Genomic DNA, 12844 nt, shown 5'->3' with positions numbered 1-12844 from the left:
TTGAGCTATATATTCCATAGTCGTTGTGCTCTGAATCAGACTTTGCTTACTAAAGTTCCATAACGGGTCCATGTGGAAGCCATTAGAGCTGTTGATCATTCTTCTATGAGGCCGTATTCACACTCTAAAGTGAGTATTAAAGCACACCATCTGCGGTCACCACAGAATATTTAGTATTGTAAAGGAACTGCATGTTAATGCACAAAAGTCCTTAAAAAGTCCAGTGAATGAAGTTGACAAAAAGTAGCTTGGAAGACGCAGATGATATCTTGCCATCTGTTGCCTGCTTTTGTGTCAAGGAACAAAGGCAACTTTGCTGTGCTGGCTGCTATTCCTTCAACCCCAACCCATATATAGGCTAATTTGAATGAGAATTGAGTAATGGAGATTAGTTTCACTCTTTCACCACTGGGGGTCCCTAGGCAGCCTGGTGCAGGGTTGGGGATAAGATTGAATGTTGTTAAACCTTAACATAAGCCTTCAAGGGAACTAAGCTTGCAATGTTTTTAAGGTAAACTGAATATAACCATGTTTGTCTGGAAAATAAATACATTTTCTTGGAAGGGGATTCTTTATAATACCCCTTAGGGCTAACCCACTACGTCCTGCTGAGGTCAGACAGAAGGCAAGGAGAGAGAATGCTGCAGAAGAAACAACTGGACTGCTCGGCAGTATAACAGTGTTATGTTGTTTAATGACAAGGCTTCTCAAACTGCCTGTAAGTTGGATTGGTTTGTGTCTGTGGTCCATGGTTATAATAAATTCAGTGTTAGATGGATTGCCACAACATACAGTATCACATTGGTAGTGATGAAGGAACAAGACAGAAACTACCCAGCAATTTAAAAAGAAAATATAAAAGAAACAGTTTCTTGATTTGAGCTCTGGTGAAAGAATCATGACAACTGAGCAAATAATTGTAGGACAGAATTTTGGGAGAAATTGCTAATCTCATTCCCTAGCTTTGATAACAACATTCCATTGTAAAGTAAGATTTAATCATAAACATTCCTTTTGCATTTCTGTCATCAAACCATTTTTCTGCATGAGCAGATTCTGCAATACCCTGTTGGGGTGCTGCTATAATGAGGATTCTCAGGACCGTGCATATCAAGCAGTCCCAGGCATGCTCCATTCAAGCGTACAGATCTTAATGTAAACAGCAAGTCCAATGCTGTCCAAAGATTCAGATCAAAGCCACGTGATGACCACGATTTTTTCCATTAATATGGTTCTAATCCACTTATACATTATTCTATATCATGCTCATCACATCTGCATTTAAATGAATACTCCAGCACAGCTAGCCTCTACAGAGCAGGAGGAAACTCCTAGTTGATAGAATGTTCATGGACATTACTTTCATCTCCTTGTCTGTGTTGAACGTGGACTTTCTGAGGACTCTTTAGTCAGTCAGTCCTGGAGGATGGGCGTATGTAGAACTTGATGTTGCTTGGAAGACGATGCCACACATTCCTTACAGCGCCTGTGGTTTAATATTCTGCTATGCTACCACTGTGGGGTCAGACAAACTAGGCTGCTAGCTTCAAACCACAGTAAGTAAGCAAAACAAAATCTCCTCATCCTTACATTCTGACTCATTTTACTACTTGGAACAAACATCCAATAACAAAAACAACATTCTTGCACTCTCCCTGCCCTATCCAAAAATAACAAGGGATTTTTTTTCTCCCATAAGGATGATATATTGAGGCAGTTGGAATGGCAGGTTTTATGTTTTTGAATGTAAACAGTGAATCAGCCTATGGCATTGACACAGTGCAAAGAGGAGCAGCTGTTTTTAACAGCAAAGCTTCAAAACACTGTGAATATTCATGTCAATATTCACAAGAGTCGCAACTAGGTACCCCTAGGTAGGCGTTTCTCCTCGGACGCACTCTGTCCCAGGAGAGACGTCTTGGGTCTGGGCTCAGGCATTCATGTCAGTCTCTCTGGTGATGATGTTTCCGCCTCACTGGACACAGATGAATAGTAATGTTGATTGTCCCTGTGTACTGTTTGCCCACGGCCAGCCTAGATCCCCCACCAGCTACACTACGCTTCCCCTCTAACTGTCTCCATATCTGAAATTCTCACCTCTCATCGTGATTTAGGGCCTTGTGTCTGATGCCCTGTGGCAGTAATTAAGTGGTGTGTGTGTGCGTGTTGAGCGTTTCCATCAAAACAAAGTTATCGTATCAGACGATGTGGGGAATTCTTAATGGGCTTGCAGGCAGAAACAGAGAGCCTCAGTGATATCTCAAACAGGCCCTGTGGCATTTTGGCAGCGTGTGTATTAAAACAGGCATGCTTCTGTATTAATGGGACAGCTTGTCAGGGCCAATGGGGCTTCACCTAATCCTTTTGGGGGGATAACCACAAGTGCAATCCATCCCACTGTCCCCAGTCATGTCTTACTGACTCATCTTTTAGGGTAGATTATTGAGTACGAGGTGTAACCAGAAAGTACATGAACCCTACATATACCAGCAGGAACTTCAGTCTCTTGGTCTATGTGGTTGTTTAGTACTGCAGAATATGGCCATGCAGGACAAGTGATTCAGTCATGAGTGAACCCAGCTCTGCTCTGCTCTACTTTGGCTTCCTCTCCCACACACCCTCGGCAGTCACCTGTCCCTGGGGAATCCTGCTGAAAATGAGAAACGTGAGCCCAGGTGGACTCCCACATGCTTTCATTTCACAGGCCAGGGGAAGTGTGTGTGCGAGGTGTAGATGAGTGAAGGAGAGGAGGGCGGCAGGGAATGGAAAGAGGGCGCTTGGTTGTAACTGGTGTGAAGGTGGCCCACTGGCAGAGTGCTGGGTGTCTCAATTCACTTACAGTGAAATGAGGAACAGTGGTGAAAGCTGTTCTAAATAGTGACTAAAGAGGCTCTGGTTTGTCTTAATTTTATGAAGCTAATTAACTGGATGCATACCCTGTGAGCATTGTTGAAAGCTGCCTGTTGTGAGGAAGAACAAGATTAAATTGGAATCAGGCTCTCTCTTGTTAGTCAATTATGAGAGCATTCTTGGCTCGATTTGTGTTTATGGTGTCGACTTTCCCCGAATTTCCCTTTTTTTCTTAGCACAGACCAAATGAAAGTATTCTTATGCGATGGCTTATTCTCACGTCGATCCGTTGCATAATAGTTTATGTTACAATATTTATACCAAACATATGTTAATCCTATTATCGAGGCCGGTACACTTCCACACACTCTATAATACAAATGGTTAAGAATAAGGTATAAACTTATATGATATTAATATGTCAAATAATAACTGAAGGCATTTGTGTAAATGTAAGTAGAAACTTCAAACCCCGAGTTCTTTATACACCATTATTTAGGATATTACGGCGGGGGTGTGGTTTCCACCTAAACATCGATGTACTGATGCGCGTACTGTACAATTGGGAGTGGACAGTGTTGCGGAGGGTACTTTTAGTTATCGAGAAAGGACACCTCATAGTATGAACCTACATAGACGCAAACAGAAATAGTGGAGTAATTTGCAGTTTAACACGTTTGGTAAGTAGCACGATTTTATTTTTACATTATTCCGAAACCACACTGTGCACTCTAAAAGGTAGCTACTTTTGGGGAAAACATTGCAGCACTGCAACTTAGTTTATCATAAGCTTAAATACAGTTCACTCATTTGTCGACTCATAGGCAACCCGATTTCCACTTTAGCAGCTTTTTCTCAAACATTAAATTTAAGTACGTAACCCCCATTTGATGTTATATATAATCACACTAAAACGGAGAATGTTTAAAACCAGACTTTGCGCTAGATTGACTGTCACCGTTTCGTTTTGTTGTAGCATAAGTCTCTCGGCAGTTTTTCAATAATTCAGTTTCTCGCAAAATGGGCATCATAGTCTTTCATACTGCCATTAAAGACAGTGATAGTATAATATACACACAAATATCATTTGTATTTAATCATATTAAGTGCTGTCTTGAAAGTAATGTAGGCCTACAACAGCTTATTTCTCCCCCTTGATTGCACTATATTCGATTTGAAAAAGATATGTCAGGTATCATGAAATTACTCTGACCTGTAGAACTCCATTCCCCGGTTACGAACCTCTTTTTTTGCTGTCTGAAACACCTGCTGTTCTTTGTCTTCCACCAACTCAATCATTCACAGAAGGTAAAGTTACTGTTATATTCTAAAGGTTACCCGTCCCCCATCCCCAACTGTATTTTACTATCATATGAAGCCCAAGCCCATCCATGTTGCCAACTCAACACTAATTTACACTGCAAGAAATCCAACAAGAAATTCACCTCATGTTGGCCGTGTAACTGTCTCTATTCAGCCTCCATTAAAATGCTTAAATCCCCCCATAACCACCTGAGGTGTCTTTGTTGTGGTGGATGTGGTGCAGCAGAGCTGGGGAAGACCTAAAAGCGTACAAAAGGCCAACTGGAGTCCTGGAGTGTGGCGGCAGGCAGCTCAAAGACAGCCCAGCGCCACAGGGAGACTGTGGCATGTTGATGGGCACAAAGAGAGCTCTGTCAGAGAAACCCAATCCTGCAGTCACCACTCCATTGCTTCTACCCATGTAGAGACTGCATCTGCACACACACACACACACACACACACACACACACACACACACACACACACACACACACACACACACACACACACACACACACACACACACACACACTCTTCTATTGGTGATGCTGGTGGCCACACCATACTGTGTGCTTAGAGAATTAGAGGTCCAGTGTGTCCAGTCAAAGAGGACCTTTTTGAAAGAATCATCTTTCAGCTGTGTGAAGATTTTTTGCAGTACATTTGACACATAAACGGTAAAGAATAAGGCTCATACTATTTTCTGATGTCAGTGCTACTTTGCAGTAGCACATTTCTAGTGTGTTGGTTGATGTTATCTGCAGTGGCCCCAGTGTTTCACTTCAGTTGAGCATGGGCCCAGACCACTACCATCTGGTTATCAGAAGGAAAGGCTGGCAGGCTCTGCATGGCCTAGTCTAATGACTTTGGTCCACCTGATTATTGTTGTTAGATTGGAAGCATGCAGCGGTCTACCATAACTGTGGAGTGTGGAATGCCCCTCGCACTCAAATAACACAGTTCTGACCTGTGGACTGACAGGTTTTCTAACGAAGCTAGTTACCTTTGTGCACTAGCAAGTAAGACTCATGTAAACTGCTGTTATTATTATAGGGAAAGTAGACCCCTTTCTGTTATGTCTGTCTTTTACTCCAGACCAAATAAATATTATGTTGATACCTGACACCAAGGACTGTGTTGATGTGGCAACCATAGGCATCATCCAACTTCCAGTTACGTCTTTTTGGGGAGAGTTTTGTTCCAAATAAAATGAGTTTGGACAGTGGACAATACGGTTACAGAAATATATACGTCGTGGAAATGGCATTAACCCTCATCCAGGGTGCCCTTACCTGGCCCCACAGTGGGACTTTCCATTATCTTGCTGTCTAATTTGATGGCCATTTGCACCCCACTGTCAAACGGGTCTCAACCTCAGTGACCATATGGTCAATGGTCCAAGCAACTAATGAACCCCTTTTAGGTCCTCAGATAATTGTATAATGAGCTCCATGAAGCTGCTTTGAAGATTTGCATTTCAAAGGCCAGTTGACATTTGAGTGTTGAAGGTTGATGGAAAGCTATGTCTTGCGGTTGCACCATCAAATTGACAGCTCGGTGACAGTATTGGTTTTGCCGTTTAAATGAACGACCAACTTGTTCAAATGGTTCTTTGTGTTAACCAGGTAAAAATAACTTACCCTCGATCAATAATCATGAATCATTACCCTCTTTAGTCTAATGGATAATGATGGCTTCTCAGATGTGACCAGGGAGATGAACCTTTAAAGTGATCACTTGTTTTGCCATATGTCCCCTAATGGTTTAACATTCTGTTCCAGCAAGGTAATGAATAGAATGTTGAATGATCTGTGACTAACCCTTCTTTATGCCTCTGTCTTGTTAATGAGAGACAATACAAGACTGGTCATTGGTACCATTTTCAATCAGGCCATTTGTAGTTCTTGTAGTGTACAAGTGAATATATCTCTAGGTATTAGAAATCTGTTACCTTTTGGACTGAAGGCGTTTGTTTACTTATGTTGGGGGTATTTTATTTCTTGAGAAGATGGAAAATATTTTTGTTTATGTGCTGCTGGCTTCTTATCAGCAATGTTCTCTAACTGAGTTACCGGCCTAAATTGAAAAGTTTGAACGGTAACAGTGATGAATGAAACAGCAGTAGCCCATTGTGCAGCCTAAAACAGGCTCTCTACAAAAGCCAAACATATGCTCCCATAGACTTGGAAGTCGACATGTTAATCCCAGGTTTGTTCCTGTCTTTCATACAAAGATGATGAAGTTGCATCAAGAGGTGGGCTCCATTTTCCAGGTCTGGTCAGTCTCAGGCAGGGAGAGCATCTGCATCTCTGGTCCAGTGGTTGCTGCATGTCTCTGTGGGATGAAGAAGCTCCCTCTCTATTCGGCTGTCTGAACGGCTGCCGGCTGGAATGTGTTGTGGATTTTCTACCTAATTAACCCCTATTTTCTCATGCAAGCAGGCCGTTTGTATTGGATGAAGGAATGTATTAGGCTTAGCTGTACCAAGGGTTTGTTATTTTTGCACAAAGCCATCTTGCTCACAACATCAGACTGGGTGTACCAGGCATGAAGAAAGCGTGTCATCTGTTGGTGGAGAGCCCCTATACATATTGCATTGTAAGGCACGCGAGCAGCCCTGATACCATCTGTATTTCAACCACCTAAAACTCAATTATGGGAGGTAATGCCCCTGGCCAATAAACATAATTGGTTCATATTTTCATCATAATGAAGACTTAAATGTTGACCTCGAAGGGTTAGACATTGAAATAAATTCCAAGAAAATGTACTTAGTGATTAGATTAGATTTGATTGTTGTTGAAATACTGCCGGAGGACATGATATAGAGACACTGTATTTATGGACATTTAGACACCAGAATAGAGGCTGCTCATGATCTGATGTTAAATTCATAGACAACTTGTTCAGCTGGATGTTCCTCCAGCGAGCTCTGTTAAGTATGCTGAAGCCACGCGCCTGCAGCGAGCTACGGACACCCTTTTGGGGAACCAAAGCCCCATTGAGTGTCATCGAGTACATGATGCTGAAAGTCAACATGGAGAGGAAGAGAAGGGTGCTGTCCCCGAGCATACCTTAACCCAAATTAAACAAGGTATATACTGTTCTAGCCAAACAGACACACACACACAGTCACATGCATGCACTCTCAAGCACATCCTCTCTCCTATTGGGAGGAAAAGTAAATAGTGGATTCAGCTGAGTTATGTGTTGCTGGTCTGCTCTCAGTCACTTCAGAGCACCAGCCCGGCAGGGGACTCTCTGAAAGGAACAAAGGACCAGACTTTAAAGGTCCTGAATATGAATTAGTCCTACAGAATTGCTCCCTCGCTTCTACATATTGCCCTTTAATGAGTGTCGGCCGAGTGGGCGATTTTGTCCCACCGCTTACTTACTGGAAGATGAAGTGCCTTGAGCTGTGCTGTCTTGCAGTAGCTGTTACAGTGTGCATATGCTGTGTAAGCATGGAGACCAGAAGTCTGCTCTGTAGACATGGATCTCCAGAACCCCCCCGAAAAACACCACCACCACCTCCACCACGAATATACATGATTTACAAGGATGAGGAAAACGTAAGCATGTAGCCTATGATCCAAAAAGGATGACTTGGTGCCCACATGTGTCTTTGGGTAGTCATCTGTCTACACCGCTGGTCCTGGTGGCTTTGCTGGAGAGCTGAGGGGGTTAGAGGGGGTTTGGGTGGAAGGGGGACCCTTTCTCCTGACAGGGCTGGAAAAACTGGCTGCCACGCCGCAGTCCAGCCACACTGGAAACCTGTGGCTGTCATTAGGCTCTTATTGATGCTATTTTACAGTCAATTGGATCTTATCATTCGAACCAATGCCGGGGCCACTCGTCTGCCTCTTTTAGTGCTCGCCGCATGGTCATTGAGATACAGTCCAATATCCTCTTTCAGTTCCAGGCTTTGGTCACACTAGGCAGACCATGTACTGTCAGCCTTGGCTAGACAAGATGGGCAAAATATTTCCAATGTTTCCATCTGAAATCAGTGTCAAATTGACGCCATGCTAATTCTTTCCCTCTGGAGAACCAGCAACAGAACAAGAGACAGACAAGCAATCGTTAATGTCAATTTTCTCTCCCTATCCCTGGAGAACGACAGTTTTATCCAGCCAAGCGGTTTCATAATTGCAGTGGTTGGTTCCATTCGTACACAGAAAGATAGACCGGGAGGTGGTGGAGCAAGTTTCTTCGAGTGAGTTTGAGTATCCTTCCTCGTTGTTATTATGACATCATCGCTAAGCTTTTCCCAGGCCTCCCTCCTTTCTAATGAGAGGCCCATAACAAGGCCTTGTGTTTCACCAGTCTTTATGGCCCTCGCAGTGGCACAGCTGCATTTCATTACCAATCTAATAGTCCTCTCCCGCTCCTTCACTCCTTGTTCCCACAACAGATAAGCCCACTCTCACACACACACACACACACACACACACACACACTCTCACACACACACATGCCGTCAGCTGAAGCTGAGTATTTTTGTTCCTCAACTTGTTTACAAACATAGACATGCACTCAAGAGGACCCGCAATCCGCCACTTATGAATCCATCCTGCATCTCATTTCCTCATAATGGGGTCCCTGCATGTCACAATAACGTTCATATCCGGCTGTCTCCAATCGCCCGGGGACTCATCCATCCACGCCAGCTCAGCTGGAGCTCCATTCCCCAGTGAGAGGGCCGGGGGGCCGGGGAGAGGCCTTACAGGAGCTGGGGAGGTCCCCTGGGGATGGGAGCTGGACATGAGTCGGGGCCCTGTGAGGTTCCAGGGTTTTCAGACAACCCCCCAGTCTCATTAGATTGGAGTTTAGCCCCAAGGGGTGAGTGGTGGACGTAATACCCCCCAGATTAAGGATGTAACGTGCACTAACCGAACCCCCCCCTTCCTCCCCCGTTGACTTCCCACAGTGGATTTATGGGAAACTCAGCCAAGTCATCGTTTATCACCGTGCGTTACACTTGAACACAGGGGGGTGATGAGGGTTAAGCGTTTCAGTGCACGGTATGCAGGCACTGCGATCAATTCAAGAGTGGATTGTGCAAAATGCGCGTGCGTCGGGGAGTGCACAAGTGATTTCACGAGAGGGACACATCTTTTACCCGGTGCGTCAGTTTTTTCCACTCCTCGCTCGCTTGCCACCCCTCCCTCCCTTCGCTGTTTTCTTCTCCCCGTCTCTTCTCCGACAGCGCACACGCTGCAGTACAAATGCTCTCTCTCTCTCTCTTGGTTTTCTTTGGCACAGCCCCGCTGCTCCTTTCTGGCTCCAGCCGTCATTGTTTTCCACTGCGCTCGCCGTCCTCCCCAGCCTCTCCCCAGCCTCTCCCTGGCCTCTCCCCAGCCTCTCCCCAGCCTCTCCCCAGCCTCTCCCCGTGTTGTGTAAGAGGAGGGCTGGAGTGAGGAAGCCTCTCCTAAATCCTCTGTGGTTCCTGGTGAGCTCAGCTCTGTGCCTCTCCTCCCGACGTCCCCCCCTGGCTCAGGACGGGCGGGCGGCCTGTTACGTAAGACGAGTCGAGGGGCTGGTTTTGGGGGGGGGGGGGTTTGTTTATGCGTTCCCCTTTTTCGAAGAGAAGTTAGCTCGGCGCTGTCATGCTTCAGCGCTCCTTTCCGAAGTGAAGGATGCGTTTTGAACTTCAGCTAGAGTGAAGAATTAGATGTTATTGGGAGTTACGATATGTTTCGAAGATATTATGAAGAGAGATTTAGCAGGGCTCTTCAGTTTGTCCATCAGGGGGTTGTTATCATGTTTTACCCCGACCCTACGATGACAGCAGGACAGGAACAGCAGCGGACGGGATGTTTGACCCTGGGAGACCTGTGACTCACATTCTGGATAAGAAAGGAGCACTCCAATTGGTTGGAGACCAGCTGAGGGGAAGACGCCTGCCGAACCCTACCCGACAGAGGAAGTGACTACATCCTGTGTGTTGTATATGCTTTACTATGTGTGTGTGTGTGTGTATGTGTGTGTGTGTGTGTGTGTGTGAGTGCTCATTCGTGTGTACCCAAGCGTGTAGCGAGGTGCATGCAGGGTCGTGTGCACGTGAGAAAAAGGACAGAAAAAAAAGCTTCAGGTCAGATCACTCAGATCAACCTCACCTTCTCATTAAACGGACGGGTCAGCATAATTCCTAAGCCGTGTGCACAGCCCGTGTGGACTGACCGCCAGCAGGCCTTTTGTCTTCAGAGTCTCTGCCAGAGGTGTTTTTGCACAGCCCTTCAGGCGAGGAGATCCGAGCTGCTCTCCCCGATCAAGATCATTTCCATGGCTGTGGACTGGCAGTATAGGCCTGCCAACAGTGCTCAGTCAGGCTACAATACCCTGCATGAAAATAAAACAGGGGGACACAATTGGTGGATGTGGTCCAGAGGTTTTCAGTTGCTGTACTTTGTCAAGTCTGCTGTAAAACTTTCGCATTCCTCCCGGGCTGAACAGCCGTTTACCACTGACCTTAAGGAGAAATAGGCGCGGTATTCAACTTTAAGCCATTAAAATCCGGGGATTGTTGTACTTAGTTTTCTAAATGGCCCCATTCTACCGTTATTGTTTAAGTGTACTTTGTCCACTCAGTTGTGCACTCAAAGGAGGTTTTTGTGGCGCGCACGACGGATCGATAATGCTAAGTAGATCTTAAAAGGAGTCCACTGACCAAAGACAATGCATCACCGTAGCCCAGCTTAGCCAAAGGAGGTGCTTGTTTGAGTTGGTGTGAGTGTATGTCAGTGTACATGTGGGTTTAAGCTGGTGTGAGTATGTTGGTGTGCATTCGGGTTTGAGCCGGCGTGTGTGGACGTTAGCGTATATGTGAGTTGGTGTGTGTGTGTCTGTTTGTGTTTAGAAGGGCATCGGGTTGGTCTGTGGTATCCCTGTGTTTACATGGGCTTAGCCCTAACCGCTACATCCTGCTCATTAGCGAGGGTGGCCGTCCACAGCTCCAGCCCAGGTGCGCGGAGCCTCTCAAGCAAACACAGCACGGCTCCCACTGCAGGACCACAGCCAAGTAGGGACTCGGAGCCAAGAAGCTGAGGCTATTACCGACACCAGATCCAGTCTATGAGCTCATTCAGTCTGGACCATCCACAGCTCTCCATCTTCTCCCCTTGCTCCATTAAAGCCCATTTGTTGACATGACATGCTTCCTTTTGAAGATCTGCCTCTGCCAAAGGAGTGTTGCCAACATATGGCTTCCCTCACACAAAGAGCATGTGCGACCGTCGCCATTCACCCACCACCAACCGTGTGGCACCCTGTTTCCTCATTTAGCTTGGCATTGTACCCAGCATGTGAAGGCCGGCCTTTCCGTCGTCGGGGCTCATCGGAGTTCCTGCAGCTTCTTTCGATATTGAATGCGGCCCATTGATGGATGGAGCGAGGGCCAAAGGGGGCTCGGCGGCGGCATCTGGGGGCTGAATAGAAGGGCCTGCGCCAGGCACCCGTCCCCGCTTTGTAGCCTAGCAGCCCCACCCCCCAACCCCCATCCCTCCTCCCCCACCCCACCAACCCCCATTCCTCCCCCTACCGGCCTCCATCCTCCTTCCACTGGCCCCCGTCCCTCCCCCCACCGGCCCCCGTCCTCCTCCCCCCCCTTCGGGACAAAGAAGCGCAAAGAAAAGAGGAGTGTGTGCTCTGTGGAGGGGAAGCCCTCCCCCCTCCAGCGGGGCTTGTCCTCCACTCCCCACCATGTATGGTATGGGAGGAACGTGGATGTGGCCTGGCTGTCCATCCAGGGGATGGATGCCAGGGTTCTCCAGTTCTGTGTATCAGTGTAAATCTCATGGTCGCAAAGCTGGCCTTTCATGTACCACGAAGGGTCGCGATGCCGTTTGGCGCTAACCTCACCCCCTCAACACCATCGTGTTTACCAAGCGCCTGGACAGCTGCACTGCTGGATTGATTTCCCGAACTCTAATTGACAGATAATTTGATTAAAACCCTTTTGTTGGTGTTGGGAAGTTGACAGACACAGTCAGAGGGTGGATGTGGCTGGATGTGGCTAAAGGGAGGTCAATTCAATTAGGAAAATAGGTCAAATGGAGTTTCGGTAATTGGGAGAAGCTAATATTGCATTTGCGAATAAATTGCTGTGTTTGTCAATATTAAAAAAACGTTGAGAAATGCTTGAGAGAATGTCCCAATCTGCCTTTACCCGTACTTCTAAAACCAATCAAGATGGGTCAAACCCCATTAGACCAGAACTGCCTTATATGGAGAGTTCCAGGTGCCCTGCCTTGGAGGGCACAGCACATATGAGCCAGTGTTCCTCAGTCTGTTTGATGGTCCAGAGGAGGAAACAGCTGCAGGACCACACCAAACCTAACATTTGGCCCCGCCTGGTTCCAGCAGGGCCCCCGCCTGTCTGCCCACAGAGAGAACACAAGGGCCCCCTCTCACAGAGCTGGGGAGGAAACAGGCCCTCTCCCCCAGCCTCAGCCCCAGCCCCGGGTCCGGCCCTGGCCCTGGCCTAGCCTCCAGCCCCAGCTTGAGTAGACTTCCTCTGACGGAGCAGCCCGGCGCCTGCAATGGTCCTTATCGAGGCCCTTTGTGCTTTCCCATGGGAAGTGGAGCTCTCTCCACTCCCCTGGCCACCCCCCATACAACCCAGCACCCACCCCCCCCGCCTCTACACTCCCAGACCCAAGCCTGCCACCAGACCTGGGAGGAGGTGAGCTCC

The 12844-nt window shown here is 46.9% G+C and overlaps 1 protein-coding gene across 2 annotated transcripts in view; it reads left to right on the top strand.

The window, feature by feature from the left end:
* Positions 1-3416: 3416 nt before the first annotated feature.
* The window catches only part of tiam2b (TIAM Rac1 associated GEF 2b), a 31446-nt gene continuing 22018 nt past the window's right edge, over positions 3417-12844 (top strand). The window contains exon 1 of one of the 2 annotated variants that reach the window (XM_084700562.1): positions 3417-3530. The gene's annotated coding sequence lies outside the window, so the exon portion shown is untranslated. Of the gene's footprint in view, positions 3531-9792; positions 10095-12844 lie in introns of those variants that run through there. The other variant, XM_084700563.1, reaches the window with a different exon arrangement.

The sequence above is a fragment of the Hypomesus nipponensis genome, chromosome 6, assembly GCF_054491055.1.
Source record: "Hypomesus nipponensis isolate SF chromosome 6, ASM5449105v1, whole genome shotgun sequence".
Taxonomy (NCBI): Eukaryota; Metazoa; Chordata; class Actinopteri; order Osmeriformes; family Osmeridae; genus Hypomesus; species Hypomesus nipponensis.
Note: the sequence above shows the minus strand (reverse complement) of the source record. Positions and strands in the feature narration are given on the sequence as shown.